We start from the raw sequence: 20,963 nt of genomic DNA, 5'->3' as shown, positions 1-20,963 counted from the left end.
GTCCGTCCGTCAGTCAGTCCGTCAGTTTGTCAGTCAGTCAGTCAGTCAGTCCGTCAGTCAGTCCGTCAGTTTGTCAGTCAGTCAGTCCGTCAGTTTGTCAGTCAGTCAGTCAGTCCGTCAGTTTGTCAGTCAGTCAGTCAGTCAGTCCGTCCGTCATTCAGTCCGTAAACACTTGAAACTTCTTCTCCGAAACCGCTGAAGGGATTGTGACCAAATTTGGCACAAATGATATTTGTTGTGTTGTGACTAAAGTTTGTTGAAAGCATTAAAAAAAAGTCGGGATTTAAGGGGGTTTAACGGGGGTCAAAGTGGGTCCAGGTTTGACCCCCCAAAATAGGAATTTGCTTTTTTTAATCAGAAACTACACACACAATTTCGATGAAACTTCACCACAACCTTCATGGTGATGTACCGAAGTTTGTTCACGGCACTAAGAAAATCGAAGTCTAAGGAGGTCTATGGGGGTCAAAGTGGGTCCAGGTTTGATCCCCCAAAATAGGTATTTGCTTTCTTCTCTGAAAATACAAACGCTATTTCGATGAAACTTCACCACAACCTTCACTACACGTGATGTACTAAAGTTTGTTCACGGCATTTAAAAAAATCTGCCCCTATAGGGGTCCATGGGGTGGGGGTGGAGGGGGGGGGTTGTCCCCCAAAATAGGTGTTTGCTTTTTTTCTCAGAACCTACACACGCAATTTCGATGAAACTTCGCCACAACCTTAATCACCCATGATGTACCAATGTTTGTTCAAGGTATTAGAAAAATTGGGGTCTGATGAGATATATGGAGTTGGCGGTTGTGGGGGTTGCCCCCCCAAAATAGGTATTTGTTTGTTTGTTTGTTTAAAGTCTTATGATTATGTTAGTATGATTCTACATGCTGCCCTGTTTTCTGGCAAGCATGGGAATTGGTTTAAAATACCCTAAGTCGGTGCAGTATACTGTTTATTCTACCAGGTGAGCGCTCGGGGTATTGCCCCAATGTTTTACTCATATAATTCTGTGCTTTTGTTGAGTCTATTATACTCATGACTTTTGGGGTACTTCCTCTTCCGGTGCACTGTTCAATACAGCTCCTCAATACAGGACTGTTCAATACAGTTCAACAGGTGCACTGTTCAATCCGGACTGTTCACAAACAAACAAACAGGAGTGAAAACATAACCTCCATCCACCTTCGGTGGCGGAAGAATAATGTCAAATTTGATCTGGAGTGTTATTTGTTTGTGTCTCGGGGTGTACTTACAAAGAGCCTTCAATAAAAGGATTAGATGTGCAGTTCAATTCCTGCAGAGAATATTTCACCTTTGTCGCCGATATGCATTAGGGAATTACAAAGACCGAACAGAGATTATACAGACTCTCGCCAGCACTTGTTATGTGTGGTTTAATATAGTACGTACTTTATAGACGTTCTCGGATTTTATTTGCACATATTTTATAGAGGTACTCGGTTGAAAAAAGATAGTGTGTACCACTGGCTACCACCAGGTGGTGTTTGTGACCTACCTTAGTACCTTACTTTAGTTTGTGGCATACATTAGAGAAACAGACAAAGAAACAAGGTATATGTCGTGCATATGATACTTGCAAAATCCAAATATACAATAGTTTCCATGCAAACAGCAATTTGGTAATTTGGACATTTTGACCAATCCAGTGTTTTACATGAATGAATGTTGTGCACAATAAATTTGGTTGATACATTTTCTAATTGCCACCTAATGGGTATTTTACCTGTTTTGGATGGCATTGACCTTGACCTTTGCCTAATTTTGACCAGATTTTATCCACATGTACAACGCATGTGTACAAATAAGCGGTGTAACTTTCAATCGGATGAAAAATGACGATTTTAGAATTTTGACCTGAAGATGACCTTTGACCTCAAAATCAATGGGCTTCTCAGTTGTGACTACATTGAGGTAAAGTTTCATGATTATCGGTTTAGAATTGTGACCTGTAAGCGAGTGACAAATAGACAGAATAACAAAGTCGACCGAGCAATATAGTGGAAAAATCTTTGATTTTGCGAGTAACAAACTTGAAAGACGTTGTGCGGAACACGATACTTGCAAAATCCATCCCCCCTCGCCCCCCCCCCCACCCCACCAAAAAAAAAGTTGTCATAGATATATCAAATTGTCCATTTCATTAAGATTAAAAAAGGACGATCTTAATTAAAGCTCAGGTTAATCGGATGAAAACTGATGATTTTTCAGATGAAAATTGATGATTTTGGAAGTTTGACCTTGAGTTGACCTTTTGACCCCAAAACGTTGGTTTCCCAATTCAGTGACCCAATATGCAAATCCAGTTCAACTTTTGAGTCGATCGCATGAAAACTGATGCTTTTTCAAATGAAAATTGATGATTTTAGAAGTTTGACCTTGAGTTGACCTTTTGACCCCAAAAATAGTTGGTTTCCCAATTCAATGAGGCAATATGCAAATGCTGTTCTATATTTACAAGTCAATCGGATGAAAACTGATGATTTTTCAGGTGCAAATTGAAGATTTTGGAAGTTTGACCTTGAGTTGACCTTTGACCTTTTGAACTCACAAATCGTTGGTTTCCCAATTCAGTGACGCAATATGGAAATCCTGAGCAACTTTCAAGTCAATCAGATGAAAAATTACGCTTTTAGAAATTTTACCTCCAAATGACCTTTCACCTCAAAACCAATAGGCCTCTCAGTTGTGACTAGTTTTACAACTTGGTAAAGTTTGATGACCATCGCTTTAGAATTGTGACCTGTTGGCAAACAGATTGGCAAATGGAGGTATGGCAAACAGATTGCCAAACAAACAGATTGCCAAACAAACAGATTGCCAAACAAACAGATTGCCAAACAAACAGATTGGCAAACAGACAGACAGACAAATGTAAGTTTGCAGTTAACTTCCCTTTGCCCCTCCAGTTCTACAACAGCAGCAGCAGCAGTTTAAAGCCACAATGATGATATCTGGCCCATGGTTTATTTGAGCTGTCTCGTCAATGGTTCGATTCCCGACCGGACTATAAACTGTTGGATTGGTGCTTTAACCGACGTCCTTCGGACGAACGCTAAGCCGGGCGTCCTGGCTGCTAGGATTTCCTGCTGGATGTTAAAGATCCGACGTTTGACGAAGGGTGGGTGAGTTATTGCCGGCATCCTGAGCAACTGACAAATGCCTGCCCAAACCTACTGCATCAGCGACACACCAGCGTTCCCAAAAATGGTGTAAACGGGAGCCATGGGCTCCAAACGAGCGAATGAATCAAAATAGAAGTAGAACGGCACTTAGTAGAGAGCATACCTCCACCTGCTTGGCCATATCACTCAATGGTGAAGAATCACTGAAACAAATGATACTAGCTGGATCCGGATCCGGATATTCACCAAAATTGAATCAATTTTTCCTTGTCCCACACACAACCTGTCCACCAAGTTTCGTCCAAATGGGTCCGCAACGTTTTGAGATATCCAGCTATGTATCGTTTTTGGCCCGATTTCCCAATGGTGAAGAATCACTTAAAAAGTTCTAGTAGCCGAATCCGAATCCGGATCTTCACCAAAATTGAATCAATTTTTCCTTGTCCCACACACAACCTGTCCACCAAGTTTCGTCCAAATGCATCCATAACTTTTTGAGATATCCAGCTATGTATCGTTTTTGGTTTTATCACCCAATGGTGAAGAATCACTTAAAAAATTAAATAATTCTCATATCCGAATCCATATACAGATCTTCACCAAAATCGAAGCGAATCGTCCTTGTCAGACACCCAACCTGTCCACCAAGTTTCGTCCAAATCGGTCCGCAACGTTTTGAGATATCCAGCTATGTATCGTTTTTGGCCCGATCTCCCAATCGTGAAGAATCACTTAAAAGGTTATAGTAGCCGAATCCGAATCCGGATCTTCACCAAAATCGAATCATTTCGTCCTTGTCCCATACGCTACGTCTATACCAAATTTCGTCTGAATCTGTCCACAACATTTCGAGATACTTTGTTCACAAACTGACAGACAAACGGACAAAGACAGACAGGGGTGAAAACATAACCTCCATCCACCTTTGGTGTCGGAGGTAATGAAGATGTGCAGACTGTCGAGAGACACGAAAGTTCAGCTGATCTCACAACCTGCAGGGTATAGTCTTGGAAGCAAGAAGCACATGGAGTCGACTTTTAACGTTCGTTTTATTTCAAACTGAACTGTGTTGAGAAAAAGCGCGCCAAAAACCCGCGGTTAAAAGGTAAAAACCGCGATCTCCAGTGGACCACCTTGCAGTGATAAGGGCAGGGTTGTGGCTGCCTGATAAGGTATTCATTATGGCCTTGTGGGGGTCAAGGTCTTGTCTTTGTGGTTAACGCAGCCAAGGGCCAGCCACGTTCTGTCCTTAGGGAGTGGGTCGTGGGTGTTAGTGGGAACTCAGGCAGGGAAAGGGAAGACCTCTCAATTGGCATTTCCATCCTTAGATTCGAATCCCAACTGTGTTCATTTGTCATTCGTCTCCGAAAACGGTGGAAGAATTAACCACAACAAAAGTATCTGTTGGTTCTGCAAAAATGGACTTTATCGCTCCTACCAACTTTTCCTTGAGCCTCAGATCAGTGTAAAACAACAACAACAACAACAACAACAACAACAACAACAACAAACAGAGAAGACGTGGTAGAATGGGGAGAAAATGGAAAAAGGGATTTCGAGGGAATCATAAGAGGAAGTTAAACTCGAGAGACATTTGTCGGATACAGCATCCCACAGACAGGTCATTTACATACACGAGCATCGGGGTGGCCATAGCTCGCATTCCCGACTGGACGGATTCGATCTGTCTTATCGTTGGTTTAGTCTCGGCAAGAAATTCGAAAATGTGCTTATTTAAGCTGCATGAGGCATTTTTGAGGAAAAGCAAACAAATAGGTTTTTCTGAAAGGGATTTTCGTGCTGAATATCAATATCTTGTTTGTGTTTCCCAAAATTGCCTAATTAGGTCATTAATTAAGGTCAAAGGTCAATAGGTGCAAAATTCAAGTTTTCACAGAAGTTATTTTATTTTTAATATCCAATACAGTGGCGAAAAAGTTTATCGACTATCTATCATATTAAGCCATATATCGTACGTCAAAGATTTGAATTTAATGGAAAATGTGAAAGAAATGTTTGCTTCTGAAGAGAATATCTCCGTAACGGTTGGACTTTTCATGCATTACCATATGGGCTTAACCCCTCCCGCTTTTGATATGTCAATGCACTAGTGAAATGGTTTTTCTGGCTTCTAAATTCTGGCTTCTTTTTTTTCTCCAAAGGTGAATTACTATGGAACTCCCTTCAATCCCACTCCTCCCTCCAGGTCTTTAAAACAGCTGTTCACCACCATCTCTTATCTTCCCCCATCCAAAACCTTGATCTTTTCTACCCCCGCTAATTCACCCCAGATCCACCTTGTTTGAAATTCCAACTTCTTTCCTGGAAGTCCTGGCAGTGTCCATATGTTTTATACCTCTCCCACCCCCCCCCTTCCCATGCCCCCTGTTCCCATTCCCCCCCCCCCCCCCAAAGCCCTCTCCCTCTCACAGATCTCTCGATGTCTCCATGTCTCTCGGTCCCTGCTCTCAAATGTTGTGTTTGTGTCCTTCCCCCTCTCTCCCCATCTTGTCTACCGCTCCCGATGTTATATGTTTTATGTGTCGGTTTGTCTTTCTGTGTGATTAATGTTCGCTCTTTCACGAGCCTCGATCTTGTATACAAAAAAAAAAAAAAAAAAAAAAGCTGAGTGGTCGAGCTGAAGATGAGCCGTTTAACCAGACCGAACGGGGCTTAACTACCGTAAAAGAAGCAACGGAGATGAGGAAGAAGCTACGGAATGATGACTATAGGGCTGCCGTTGACAGGCTGACATCGCTCTTCGCAGAAAATTCAGAACCTGCGCCAGAACTCAAGTGGCACAGAGTGTGTTATTCAAAGTACACACATAACAACAATATTAATGCTAAACTATCCAATGAACAGCGTGGAATGAACAGTAGGCCTACTGATGAAGGTAGACCAGAACGATACTTGCGCAGCTGTTGTAACAAAATGGACTGCAAGTTATGCATTTTCTGTCAAGACCCGAAAAGCAAGAAGACAACGAGTAACGTATCTACTATGAATATGAGTTCAAACATCTATATATATAAAACACAGTGTGTGTGTGTGTGTGTGTGTGTGTGTGTGTGTGTGTGTGTGTGTGTGTGTGTGTGTGTGTGTGTGTGTGTGTGTGTAATGTTACCGATAGACTCCTAAACGGAGAGGCTTACGTGCTTGATATTTGGCATAGACATGGCCGAACTCAAAATATTTGACGATCCATATTTTTTATTCATATTTACCTCAGCGCATTTCAGCAAAGTACCCGCTAATCTCAGCCGGTTCCAGAGCAGCTCGCTGATTCGCTCAGAGCGATCACGTGATGTTCCATTCCCGCCGCTCAGAGCGATCACGTGATGTTCCATCCCGTCACACGTCACTTCACCTTTTATGCGATCGTGTTTTGTATCGATTTTGTGCGATATGAATTAAAGACGTCTTTGAAACAGCTGTGAAACGTCTTTCCACAACCCTTCCGTAACCGATTGGAGCAGTTTCTTGCCGCACAAAACGAGATCCGCGAGGCGAGTTGGTCGAGTCGTGCTGACCAAGATGGCGACACGGCGGCTTCACTTTTCACGGAGTATGAGCGTTCTATATATTTTCAATTCAGTGTGCCCGTGATTTGTGGCATAGACATGACCATTGGGCCTTCACGGTGTAATTTGTGCGAGGCTTTTGTCCGAGTGAGCTTGAGTCGAGAGGGCGAATGTACGGGTTGGGAATGTACGGGTCTCCCTTCCCCCGCCCGGCAACGCCGGTACTGGAGGACGTCACAGGATCGGTGAGTCTCCAAAATCTGCTTCGTGCTGTTGCGAATATGCAGGACTATGTCCGATTGTTGTGCTGCTCTCCGACCATGAGAACTGCAACGTCGTTGTTGACTGGCCATCCCCTTCCCTCCCCCTTCCCCCTCCCCCCCTGTCCCCCCTTCCCTTCCCCTTCCACCCTACCCCCTCCACCCTACCCCTCCCCTTCTCCCCTCCCCCTCCCCTTCTCCCCTCCCCCTCCATTTCCCCCTCCTCCTCCCTTTTCCCCTCCTCCTCCCTTTTCCCCCTCCCCCCTCCCCTCCCGTTTTCCCCCTCCCCCCTCCCCCTCCCCTCCCTTTCCCCATCCCCCTCCACCTCCCTTTCCCCTCCCCCTCCCTTTCCCCTCCCCCTCCCACTCCCCCTTCCCCCTCCCCCTCCCCCTCCCCCTTCCCCCTCCCCCTTCCCCCTCCCCCTCCACCCTACCCCCTCCCCTTCTCCCCTCCCCCTCCATTTCCCCCTCCCCCCTCCCCTCCCCCCTCCACCCTCCCCCCTCTCCCACCCCTCCCCCCTCTCCCACCCCCTCCCCCTCCCATCCCTCACCCTCCCCAGCCCCCCCTCTTCTCCCCTCTCCCCCTCCCCCCTCCCACTCTTCTCCCCCCCTCCCCCCTCCCACTCTTCTCCCCCTCCCCCCTCCCACTCTTCTCCCCCTCCCCCCTCCCACTCTTCTCCCCCTCCCCCCTCCCACTCTTCTCCCCCTCCCCCCTCCCACTCTTCTCCCCCTCCCCCCTCCCACTCTTCTCCCCCTCCCCCCCTCCCACTCTTCTCCCCTCCCCCCCGTTCTCCTCCCCTCCCCCCCCCCCCGTTCCCCTCCCCTCCCCTCCCCCCCCCGTTCCCCTCCCCTCCCCTCCCCCCGTTCCCCTCCCCTCCCCCCGTTCCCCTCCCCTCCCCCGCGTTCCCCTCCCCTCCCCTCCCCCGCCGGCAATGCCGGGTACTTCTGCTAGTATATAATAATGCAAAATATGTTCATGAGGTATTTGTACGCATTGCAGATACAAATGACTTGGTTGCAGCTGAAGGATGTTATCATTCAAACTGCCTGAATAAATTCTATAGAGATTCTAATAGAGCCAAAAGTGATAACAAATCGACTGACTTGGCCATAGTTTGGCTCTGTCATGAACTGAAACATTCTGCTGTGAAAGGTCATGTTCTTGAACTTTCCTCTGTGCTTGAAAGATACAAAGATCTTTCCAGCGATGCAAACTGCGAAATACCATTGTCGTTTCTTAGCAGGATTACAACTTTCAAAGATACTTTAGTGAGGTTTGTTAGTAACAGTTATGAATTTGTAGTCATGCGCAATGCAATACCATCCGAAAGACAAACCCTCTTAGTTCCAACAATATTCGATCATGTACCTGTGTCAGAGACAGTAAATGAGCGTGTCCAAGAAACTATTCCTATTTTCAAACCAGATGATGATGAGTTTAGGTCCATAGTTCATGTAGCACTGAAACTTCGAAGTGATATATCGTTGGCGATAGAATCAAGAATTCCAATCATATTTTTCATTTAATTTGAATATTCGGCACATAATATGACATTTAATTTGAATATTCGGCACATAATATGACATTTAATTTGAATATTCGGCACATAATATGACGTTTAATTTGAATATTCGGCACATAATATGACGTTTAATTTGAATATTCGGCACATAATATGACATTTAATTTGAATATTCGGCACATAATATGACATTTAATTTGAATATTCGGCACATAATATGACGTTTAATTTGAATATTCGGCACATAATATGACGTTTAATTTGAATATTCGGCACATAATATGACGTTTAATTTGAATATTCGGCACATAATATGACGTTTAATTTGAATATTCGGCACATAATATGACGTTTAATTTGAATATTCGGCACATAATATGACGTTTAATTTGAATATTCGGCACATAATATGACGTTTAATTTGAATATTCGGCACATAATATGACGTTTAATTTGAATATTCGGCACATAATATGACGTTTAATTTGAATATTCGGCACATAATATGACGTTTAATTTGAATATTCGGCACATAATATGACATTTAATTTGAATATTCGGCACATAATATGACGTTTAATTGAATATTCGGCACATAATATGACGTTTAATTTGAATATTCGGCACATAATATGACATTTAATTTGAATATTCGGCACATAATATGACATTTAATTTGAATATTCGGCACATAATATGACGTTTAATTTGAATATTCGGCACATAATATGACGTTTAATTTGAATATTCGGCACATAATATGACGTTTAATTTGAATATTCGGCACATAATATGACATTTAATTTGAATATTCGGCACATAATATGACATTTAATTTGAATATTCGGCACATAATATGACGTTTAATTTGAATATTCGGCACATAATATGACGTTTAATTTGAATATTCGGCACATAATATTACGTTTAATTTGAATATTCGGCACATAATATGACATTTAATTTGAATATTCGGCACATAATATGACGTTTAATTTGAATATTCGGCACATAATATGACATTTAATTTGAATATTCGGCACATAATATGACGTTTAATTTGAATATTCGGCACATAATATGACGTTTAATTTGAATATTCGGCACATAATATGACGTTTAATTTGAATATTCGGCACATAATATGACATTTAATTTGAATATTCGGCACATAATATGACGTTTAATTTGAATATTCGGCACATAATATGACGTTTAATTTGAATATTCGGCACATAATATGACGTTTAATTTGAATATTCGGCACATAATATGACGTTTAATTTGAATACTCGGCACATAATATGACATTTAATTTGAATATTCGGCACATAATATGACGTTTAATTTGAATATTCGGCACATAATATGACATTTAATTTGAATATTCGGCACATAATATGACGTTTAATTTGAATATTCGGCACATAATATGACGTTTAATTTGAATATTCGGCACATAATATGACGTTTAATTTGAATATTCGGCACATAATATGACATTTAATTTGAATATTCGGCACATAATATGACGTTTAATTTGAATATTCGGCACATAATATGACGTTTAATTTGAATATTCGGCACATAATATGACATTTAATTTGAATATTCGGCACATAATATGACATTTAATTTGAATATTCGGCACATAATATGACATTTAATTTGAATATTCGGCACATAATATGACGTTTAATTTGAATGATATGTAGAAAATTCTTGTAAATTCATCTCGGGGACGTCAAATAGGACTTTACAAAAATTTCATTAAAATTCGTATTTTGTACTAATTAACCCTTGACCCTAATTGGTGGCTAATTATGCAAATTTCGCAAAACAAACAACAAAGTCTCATTCCCCTGAACCTAGACAATGATGCTATGCCATATATTCTTTTCACTGGTGCATTTTGACATGAAACATCAAAGGGAAATCGACTGACATGACACTCCATAGAAAGGTCAACCGTTACGGAGATATTCTCCATAGAAGTGAAAAATTCTTTCACATTTTCCATTAAATTCAAATCTTTGACATGCAATGTATGGCTTAATATGATAGATATTGGAAAATCTTTTTTACCACTGTATTGAATATTAAAAATAAAACAATTTCTGTGAAAACTTGAATTTTGCACTTATTGACCTTTGACCTTAATTAATGACCTAATTAGGCAATTTTGGGAAACACAAACAAGATATTCATATTCAGCACAAAATTCCCTTTAAGAAAAACCTATTTGTTTGCTTTTCCTCAAAAATTCCTCATGCAATCACATTTGCTGGAAATTGATCCAGTCGAGTGCAGGAATATCAGTGACTGCGGTATCAAATTTGCACATTTTGCAGATCATAATCTGGTCTGGATAAAGCTTTCTCTTGCTGAGACATGGCGCGGCACTGGTCTCTGGCACTTCAACAATGCCTTAGTTCAGGATGAAGCTTTTCTTTCAGTATTTCATAACCTTTGCCAAGCTTGGAGAAACAGAAAAGGAGATTTCTTTTCGCTTGGACTCTGGTGGGATGTGGGGAAGGTGCGGCTGAAAAGGTTGTGCCAGGAGTGCGAGTAAAAACGTTCTCGTACGGAACGAGTAAAACACTTGGGATGGAGATCAGGAGGAGCTGTTGGAGCTAGAAGTGGAGATGTTGGTGCTAGAAGCGGAGATGTTGGAGCTAGAAGTGGAGATGTTGGAGCTAGAAGTGGAGATGTTGGAGCTAGAAGTGGAGATGTTGGAGCTAGAAGTGGAGATGTTGGAGCTAGAAGTGGAGATGTTGGAGCTAGAAGAGGATATGTTGGAGCTAGAAGAGGAGATGTTGGAGCTAGAAGTGGAGATGTTGGAGCTACAAAAGGAGCTGTTGGAGCTAGAAGTGGAGCTGTTGCTGCTAGAAGTGGAGATGTTGGAGCTAGAAGAGGAGCTGTTGGAGCTAGAAGTGGAGCTGTTGCTGCTAGAAGTGGAGATGTTGGAGCTAGGAGAGGAGCTGTTGGAGATAGAAGTGGAGCTGTTGCTGCTAGAAGTGGAGATGTTGGAGCTAGAAGAGGAGATGTTGGAGCTAGAAGAGGAGATGTTGGAGCTAGAAGTGGAGATGTTGGAGCTAGAAGACGAGCTGTTGGAGCTAGAGGAGGAGATGTTGGAGCAAGAAGTGGAGATGTTGGAGCTAGAAGTGGAGATGTTGGAGCTAGAAGAGGAGATGTTGGAGCTAGAAGTGGAGCTGTTGGAGCTAGAAGTGGAGCTGTTGGAGCGAGAAGAGGAGATGTTGGTGCTAGAAGTGGAGATGTTGGAGCTAGAAGAGGAGATGTTGGAGCTAGAGGAGGAGCTGTTGGAGCTAGAAGAGGAGCTGTTTGGAGCTAGAAGTGGAGATGTTGGAGCTAGAAAAGGAGCTGTTGGAGCTAGGAGAGGAGCTGTTGGAGCTAGAAGTGGAGCTGTTGCTGCTAGAAATGGAGAGGTTGGAGCTAGAAAAGGAGCTGTTGGAGCTAGGAGAGGAGCTGTTGGAGCTAGAAGTGGAGCTGTTGCTGATAGAAGTGGAGATGTTGCTGCTAGAAGTGGAGATGTTGGAGCTAGAAGAGTAGCTGTTGGAGCTATAAGTGGAGATGTTGGAGCTAAAAAAAGGAGCTGTTGGAGCTAGAAGAGGAGCTGTTGAAGCTAGAAGAGGAGATGTTGGAGCAAGAAGAGGAGATGTTGGAACTAGAATTGGAGATGTTGGAGCTAGAAGAGGAGATGTTGGAGCTAGAAGTGGAGCTGTTGGAGCTAGAAGTGGAGCTGTTGGAGCGAGAAGAGGAGATGTTGGTGCTAGAAGTGGAGATGTTGGAGCTAGAAGAGGAGATGTTGGAGCTAGAGGAGGAGCTGTTGGAGCTAGAAGAGGAGCTGTTTGGAGCTAGAAGAGGAGATGTTGGTGCTAGAAGTGGAGATGTTGGAGCTAGAAGAGGAGATGTTGGAGCTAGAGGAGGAGCTGTTGGAGCTAGAAGAGGAGCTGTTTGGAGCTAGAAGTGGAGATGTTGGAGCTAGAAAAGGAGCTGTTGGAGCTAGGAGAGGAGCTGTTGGAGCTAGAAGTGGAGCTGTTGCTGCTAGAAATGGAGAGGTTGGAGCTAGAAAAGGAGCTGTTGGAGCTAGGAGAGGAGCTGTTGGAGCTAGAAGTGGAGCTGTTGCTGATAGAAGTGGAGATGTTGCTGCTAGAAGTGGAGATGTTGGAGCTAGAAGAGTAGCTGTTGGAGCTATAAGTGGAGATGTTGGAGCTAAAAAAAGGAGCTGTTGGAGCTAGAAGAGGAGCTGTTGAAGCTAGAAGAGGAGATGTTGGAGCAAGAAGAGGAGATGTTGGAACTAGAATTGGAGATGTTGGAGCTAGGAGTGGAGATGTTGGAGTTCGAAGAGGAGCTGTTGGAGCTAGAAGAGGAGATGTTGGAGCTAGAAATGGAGATGTAGGAGCTAGAAGTGGAGATGTTGGAGCTAGAAGTGGAGATGTTGGAGCTAGAAGTGGAGCTGTTGGAGCTAGAAGAGGAGATGTTGGAGCTAGAAGAGGAGCTGTTGAAGCTAGAAGAGGAGATGTTGGAGCTAGAAGAGGAGATGTTGGAACTAGAATTGGAGATGTTGGAGCTAGGAGTGGAGATGTTGGAGTTCTAAGAGGAGCTGTTGGAGCTCGAAGAGGAGATGTTGGAGCTAGAAATGGAGATGTTGGAGCTAGAAGTGGAGATGTTGGAGCTAGAAGAGGAGATGTTGGAGCTAGAAGAGGAGACGTTGGAGCTAGAAGTGGAGATGTTGGAGCTAGAAGAGGAGATGTTGGAGCTAGGAGTGGAGATGTTGGAGCTAGAAGAGGAGATGTTGGAGCTAGAAGTGGAGATGTTGGAGCTAGAAGAGGAGATGTTGGAGCTAGAAGTGGAGATGTTGGAGCTAGAAGACGAGCTGTTGGAGCTAGAGGAGGAGATGTTGGAGCAAGAAGTGGAGATGTTGGAGCTAGAAGTGGAGATGTTGGAGCTAGAAGTGGAGATGTTGGAGCTAGAAGTGGAGATGTTGGAGCTAGAAGAGGAGATGTTGGAGCTAGAAGAGGATATGTTGGAGCTAGAAGAGGAGAGGTTGGAATTAGAAGGGGAGATGTTTGAGCCAGAAGTGGAGATGTTGGAGCTAGAAGTGGAGCTGTTGGAGCTAGAAGTAAAGCTGTTGGAGCGAGAAGAGGAGATGTTGGAGCTAGAAGAGGAGCTGTTGGAGCTAGAAGTGGAGATGTTGGAGCTAGAAAAGGAGCTGTTGGAGCTAGGAGAGGAGCTGTTGGAGCTAGAAGTGGAGCTGTTGCTGCTAGAAATGGAGAGGTTGGAGCTAGAAAAGGAGCTGTTGGAGCTAGGAGAGGAGCTGTTGGAGCTAGAAGTGGAGCTGTTGCTGCTAGAAGTGGAGATGTTGCTGCTAGAAGAGTAGCTGTTGGAGCTATAAGTGGAGATGTTGGAGCTAAAAAAGGAGCTGTTGGAGCTAGAAGAGGAGCTGTTGAAGCTAGAAGAGGAGATGTTGGAGCTAGAAGAGGAGATGTTGGAACTAGAATTGGAGATGTTGGAGCTAGGAGTGGAGATGTTGGAGTTCGAAGAGGAGCTGTTGGAGCTCGAATAGGAGATGTTGGAGCTAGAAATGGAGATGTTGGAGCTAGAAGTGGAGATGTTGGAGCTAGAAGTGGAGCTGTTGGAGCTAGAAGAGGAGATGTTGGAGCTAGAAGAGGAGATGTTGGAGCTAGAAGAGGAGATGTTGGAGCTAGAAGTGGAGATGTTGGTGCTAGAAGTGGAGATGTTGGCGCTAGAAGTGGAGATGTTGGTGCTGCAAGTGGAGATGTTGGAGCTAGAAGTGGAGATGTTGGAGCTAGAAGTGGAGCTGTTGGAGCTAGAAGAGGAGATGTTGGAGCTAGAAGAGGAGATGTTGGAGCTAGAAGAGGAGATGTTGCATCTCGAGTGTCGCCTGGCAACACTTACCCTTGCTGAATTGCATATGTATGAAGAAAATAAGAACACCCTGAAAGTGTGCAGCAGTGTGAAGGCCATGGTGAATATCGAAGATGAATATCTCCTGATGAATATCCATCTTAAAGCTTTGGAAAAGCGCAAGGGTCGATATCAAATTATATGCAGTGTTCTGGCTGAAGATGGCTCTTCATTTAATAATTGCAGAAGTGTTCATGAACGAATTCGAGCCTTTTATGCACAGCTTGGGGAAAGGTGTGGATGCTGATGCTTGTGGCACTTTGTGGAATAGCCTCCCAGTGGCTGCTCCGGAGGAGCGAGAACGACTAGAGGCTCCTTTGACTCTGGGGGAATTTACGACTGCTCTACAGTCTGTCGGTAGATATGTCCCCTGGAATTGATGGCCTATCTTGCGAGTTCTTCAAAAAAGCCCGAGATCTCATTGGACTTGGCTACCTGAGCGTAGCCCAGGAAGCATGTGATGCAGGCCAGATGCCACAGTCTAGGCCACAGTCGAGCAATCTTGGCTTTGATTCCTAAGGAGGGAGACTTGAGAGACATGAGGAACTATCGTCCGGTGTCTCTGTTATGTGTGGACTACAAAATAATGGCAAAAGTGTTGTCAAATCGTCTGGGACCTGTGTTGACAAAATTAGTGGTTTCTGACCAGTCATATGCTGTCCCTGGCAGAACAATATATGATAATATATATCTGGTCAGGGACTTGATACACTATGTGGACATGACTAAAACTCAAATTGGGTTCCTCTCTTTAGATCAGGAGAAAGCATTTGACCGAGTGAACCATGACCACCTCTTTTAGACCTTGCTATCCTTCGGGTTAGGGAGGAGATATGTAGGTATGCTTCGGACACTTTACACTTCTGCAGAGTGCCTCATTAAAGTTAATGGTTTCTTACTCGCACCTCTTCCTTTTGAGAGTGGAATAAGGCAAGGATGTCCTCTGTCTGGCAAGCTATATTCCTTGTGTATTGAGCCTTTTCACTGTCTAATGAGGCGAAGGTTAACTGGCATCATGGTACCAGGCTGTAATAGTCCCTTCTTTCTTTCTGCTTATGCTGATGATCTCGTGTTTGCGGGAAGTGCAAGAGACATGCAAACAGTTTATGACTGTCAGCAAATCTACTCGGCAGCGTCATCTGCTCAAATAAATTGGGAGAAGAGTTCTGGATTACTGGTTGGAACAATGCAGATTGGCGAACTCCCTATGCTGTTTCAGCAATTAACATGGAGTCACCAGGAACTCAAACATTTGGGGGTCTATTTGTCAATCTCTCATAATGGCTCATCAATTTGCAATTGGAGCACTCTCGACGTAAAATACAGGTGAAGCTGAGAGATTGGAGTGGACTATGGATCCTATCTTTGCATGGGAGAACTCTTTTTCTGAAACAATTTGTCCTTCACAAACTGTTGTTCAGGCTTTCTTGCATAAGTGTTCCTGATTGGTTTCTGGCTAAGATCCAAAGGACGTTGGTGGACGGCTTTTGGAATGGGAAGCATTGGGTATCTCTGGGAATCCTGAGTGTGCCTCTTGCTGAAGGTGGACAGGGCTTTCCCTGTCTTGGAAGCCACTTTTACATCTTCAGGCTACAGACAATTATTGAGTGATACCTATATGCGAACCCAATACCACAATGGTGCATGCTGACATCGTACTTTTCAGTAAAGTGCTCAGTCTAGGGTATCAACTCCCAAAACATTGCCAGTGACCTTCTGTAATCAGGAAATGCTGAAGGCCTGGTGTGCAATTAATATCACAAGGGCAAATGTTCCTCACCCAAGGAAAGACCTGCTGGAGGAACTGCTTTTCTTGAACCCACTTCGACAACCCCCAATGGGGGATTCCCTCAGTATAAGGAGAAAACTCCTGTCTAAGGGTGTATCTACAGTGGGAGATCTCTCAAAGGATGGGAAGAATGCCATTCTCTCACCTGAACCTGAGGAACTTGCAGCAAAGATAGATCTGCAGTCAATAAGAGTTCCTTTTAGGGTACTCCGAGAGGTTAAAAACTCATTGCCTCCTCATTTTCTGGCTTACCTGGAAAACCCTTGCAAAGGTGAGGAAGCTATGCAGGTCCCCCCACCCCACCTCTACTTTCATGGCTTTTAAAATAAAACCGCATGGATGCGATCTCTTCCAAGCGCCACCTCAGCATAATATGAGCAAGGTCCGTGGCATGGCTGGGGTGCCATCTGTGATGCATCAACAAAAATAATATATGCACAAGTAATCCACTCACTCCACTTTGTTGCATCAGCAAATCACATGGACAGTCCATGGCATGAGTTTCTTCTGCCTCCCTTTCCTGTCCATCCAAGTTGGGAATCTCTATCTCTACCCAACACCAAGGGGGGTTGGAGATCTAAGTTGGAGGCTGCTTCATGGGACACTTAGTTCTGGAGTTCTACTGCAGCACTTCACAAACGCTCCTCATGGATGTTGCTTCTGTGGGAAAGGTCAGGTATGGGAGCATGCACCGGAGCAGCGCACCGGAGCAGGGTACAGCCCGGAGCAGTGGAAAAATATTGTCTCAAAAAGAGAACTATGACAATTACAACTTCATATGGGCAGGGTACAGCCCGAAGTGGAGATCGGTTTCTGAGGTTTGGGACATGGAATGTAGGGACAATGACAGGGAGATCAGGAGAAGTGGTGGAAGTATTGGTCAGAAGAAGAGTGGACATATGTTGTGTGCAAGAGACGAGATGGAAGGGAAGTGGTGTGAGAATGGTGAAGGGTAGGTAGGGACAGAAATACAAGTTTGTGTGGCAAGGGTGCCCGGAGGGCGTGAATGGTGTTGGTGTCCTGTTTTCTGAGAACATTGTAGACAGTGTGGTGAGTGTGACTAGAGTGAGTGATAGGTTGATGATGGCGAAAATGATGATTGGAAAGCTCTTGGTGAACGTCATCTCGGGATATGCTCCGCAGGTTGGTCGGAACAATGAAGAGAAGGACAGGTTCTGGTGTGCGATAGAGAAGCTGATGGAAAACGTGAAAGATGAGGAAGTTGTTGTGGTAGGAGGAGACCTAAATGGACATGTGGGAAGGAGTATGGACGGTTTTGAGGGAGTTCATGGGGGTTACGGATATGGTGTGAGAAATGGAGAAGGTGAAAGGATTTTGGAGTTTGCTGATGGAGCTGATTTGTTGATTTGTAATACTCAGTTCCAGAAAGAGGATAATAAGCTTGTTACATACACGTCAGGTGGGTCGACGACAACCGTTGACTACCTGATGGGGCATAGGCAAGATAGGGGGCACCTCCGGGACACAAAGGTGATCCCGGGGGAGGAGGCTGTTTCACAGCACCACTTGGTTGTCTGCGACATAAGGCTGAAAGGTGCGAGGAGAGCTCGGCGGGTGAAGTACCAACCGAGAATGAAGGTGTGGAGGTTGAAAGAGGTGACAGTAAGGGAGGCATTAAAAGAGAGGCTGAGTAGGGTGGAGGATGATGTGGTTGAGCTTGAAAGTGATTGGATGTCAATGAAAGATAGTCTGTTGGGAGCCGTTGGTGAGATACATGGATGGACAAAAGGACCACCGAGGCACTCGGAAACATGGTGGTGGGAGGATGAAGTTGGAAAGAGGATTGACGAGAAGAGGAAGAAGTTCAAGGAGTGGCAGAAGGCAAAGGGTACGGGAGCAGAAAAAGCAGAGCATGAAAGTTATAAGGCAGCCAAGAAGGCTGCAAAGAAAGAGGTAGCAAAGGCGCAGGAGGCATGTAGGAAAATGTTCGGAGAACGCTTGGATTCGGAAGAGGGCCAGAGAGCGGTATTCAGGATTGCAAAGCAGATCGCGAAAGAGAGGTGTGATGTGATGGGGGTGAGTTGCTTGAAGGTTGAAGTGGGACAAATCGTTGTTGACCCAGATGGAATGAAAGGAAGATGGAAAAGATATATGGAAATGCTGTTAAATACAGAGAATGAATGGGATGGCAACAAAGAGAGTAACCCAGTTTTAGGACCGGCAGAGAAGATAACTGAGAAGGAAGTTGAGGAAGCGATAAAAGCAATGAAGAGTAGAAAAGCGGGAGGGCCGACGGGAGTTGTGGGAGATATGTTGAAGGCAGCAGGAAGTAGGGGTGTGAAGAGAATGACAGAGATCTGTAATCTGGTGGTGAAAGAATGCCGCATTCCAATGAATTGGGAACTGAGTACCCTCGTCCCTCTATACAAGGGGAAAGGTGACCCTCTGGAGTGTGGATCGTATCGAGCGATAAAGTTATTGGAGCATGGAATGAAGGTATTGGAAAGGGTTTTGGAGAGGAGGATAAGGAAGAAGGTGAAGATCGACGAAATGCAGTTTGGATTTATTCCAGGAAGAGGAACGACAGACGCGCTCTTTATTGTGAGGCAGTTGCAGGAGAAGTACATGGAGAAGAGGAAGAAGTTGTTTCTTGGGTTTGTTGATCTGGAGAAAGCATTCGATAGGGTTCCACGCGAAATATTGACATGGGCATTGAGGAAGTTAGGAGTGGAGGAATAGTTGTCACGTGAAAAAGTAAGTACACCCCATGTAAAGTTTTGACTTTTTCAACGTATTTCAACATACAGCTAGAGATAAAGAGATAAAGGTGATATACAGACTTGGCATTTAATGTGGAATATTTTTTTTGTGGGGGTGAACTTACTTTTCAAGATGACTTAGAACCAAAGGTCATTGGAATTATGTTGAAATTATTCTAGATTTTGTTAATGTGACCTTTAAAAGAAACAAAAACCACATTTGCCATTTCGAAGCAAATAAATTGATCCTTGAAAGTGATGTAAACTGATATCGAACTCAATTCACGGACAGTACTGTGTTGAACTTCTGTACGTTTTCCAGAAGTATCTCTTTATTTTGCACATTAGCCAAAAAAAAATTCAACAAAAGCAAAATTATGACTGGGATTACAGACAGTAAAATTACAGTTCAGTACTTCGTGTAACCCCCACGAGCATTCAGGAGAGCACGTACACGTCGAGGCATGCTGTTCACGAGATTTGCCAAGGTTTGGACAGGAATCGCTTGCCATGCAGTGACAATAGTCTGCTGCAATTCACGCACAGAGGTAGGCTGCTGGTCCAAGTTGTCGATTTGACGCGTTAATTCTGCCCACAAGTTCTCTATCAGATTCATATCCGGGGACATGGCAGGCCACTCCATATGCTCTACACCATGGTCAGCAAGAAAGTGTTGGATCATGCGAGCACGATGAGGCCGTGCATTGTCATCTTGGAAGACAAAGTTTCCTCGAAAGGCTGCACGACCAAATGGAAGCAATGTTTCTTCCAGAATGACCCTGTACTTGAACTGGTTCAGGTTTCCATTCAGAACACCAGGTCAGTTTTGCCCCCTGCATGAAAAGCAGCCCAAACGGTCACCCCACCGCCTCCAGCTTGGACTCTTGGCACTATACAATCTTCGTTGTGGGCTTCATGCACTTGTCTGCGCACTCGGACGCGGCCATCTTGACGATAGACCAGAAATCTAGACTCGTCACTGAAGGTCATGTGATTCTAGTGTCCTGGCTGCCATTGACGGTGCTCTCTGGCCCACTGCAATTGGCGCTGGCTGTGTTGTCTGGTCAGGCGTGGCTTTCTCAGGGGACGCCTGGCACAATAGCCTGCTTGAACCAGTCGTTGGTTGACTAGCCTTCTGGATACAGGCACATTTGTCAGTTGCTGCCACTCAGCCCTAAGCCGATTAGCTGACTTGGTACGGCCATTGCAGACTAACCGGTGCAGCTGGGGATCATCTCTCCTTGTGTTTCTACGTGGACGTCCTGGCCTCGGTATTGGAGTAGGGACACCCCTCTGAGCATTTCGTTTCAGGATCTTTGACACCTGACCTTGAGTGATGCCATACTACTGAGCAATAGCACGCTGCTTCATGCCAGAATTTCGTAAAGCCACCACTCCATGACAAACAGCATTGTCAAGTTGACGGACCATCTCCAGAGGAAGCGGCAATAACTTTTGTAGACATGCAGCAGTTGTTTTCCACTAATACAGAACGCAATAACCCTTATATACCCGATTGTGAAGCCAATCGTCAAATGTACCTGTCCTTACATTTTGTCATGCCACCTCTGATATAATCCTGTCATTGACTTCTTGCTGCGAAAGACAATCAGTGACATGGTTCTTTCAACAAAGACATCACCGAAGGGTAAAAGAAACTCACCAGATTGATATACTGAGTTCAGAAAGTAAACCCAAGTCAAGAAAAAAAAAATAATCCATATTAAATGCCAAGTCTGTAAATACACTGATATCTACGAATGTTTTTATTATAATTTTTATATACTGTATTTCCAAAACCATGAGGCGTATGTTGTGAAAAAAACAAAATACAGTAAACTAAAGAGTTAATAGAACACAATACCCTGTGCAGTGTACACTACCAAAAGGACATTGAGTCACAGTTTAGGAGATGGAGACTTTATTGATCACCATAGAACGCAGTGTCAATTGGCATCGTATCGTACATAGCCATCCATGTCAGTGGCCTCTTCTTCACCCGTTACGCACCCTCTCACATGCCATGCCCACTTCCATGGGGCTGTGCTTGACAGCTCCT

Source organism: Myxine glutinosa, chromosome 11 (genome assembly GCF_964187855.1).
Source record: "Myxine glutinosa chromosome 11, kmMyxGlut1.1, whole genome shotgun sequence".
NCBI lineage: Eukaryota > Metazoa > Chordata > Myxini > Myxiniformes > Myxinidae > Myxine > Myxine glutinosa.
This window is presented reverse-complemented; position numbering follows the sequence as displayed.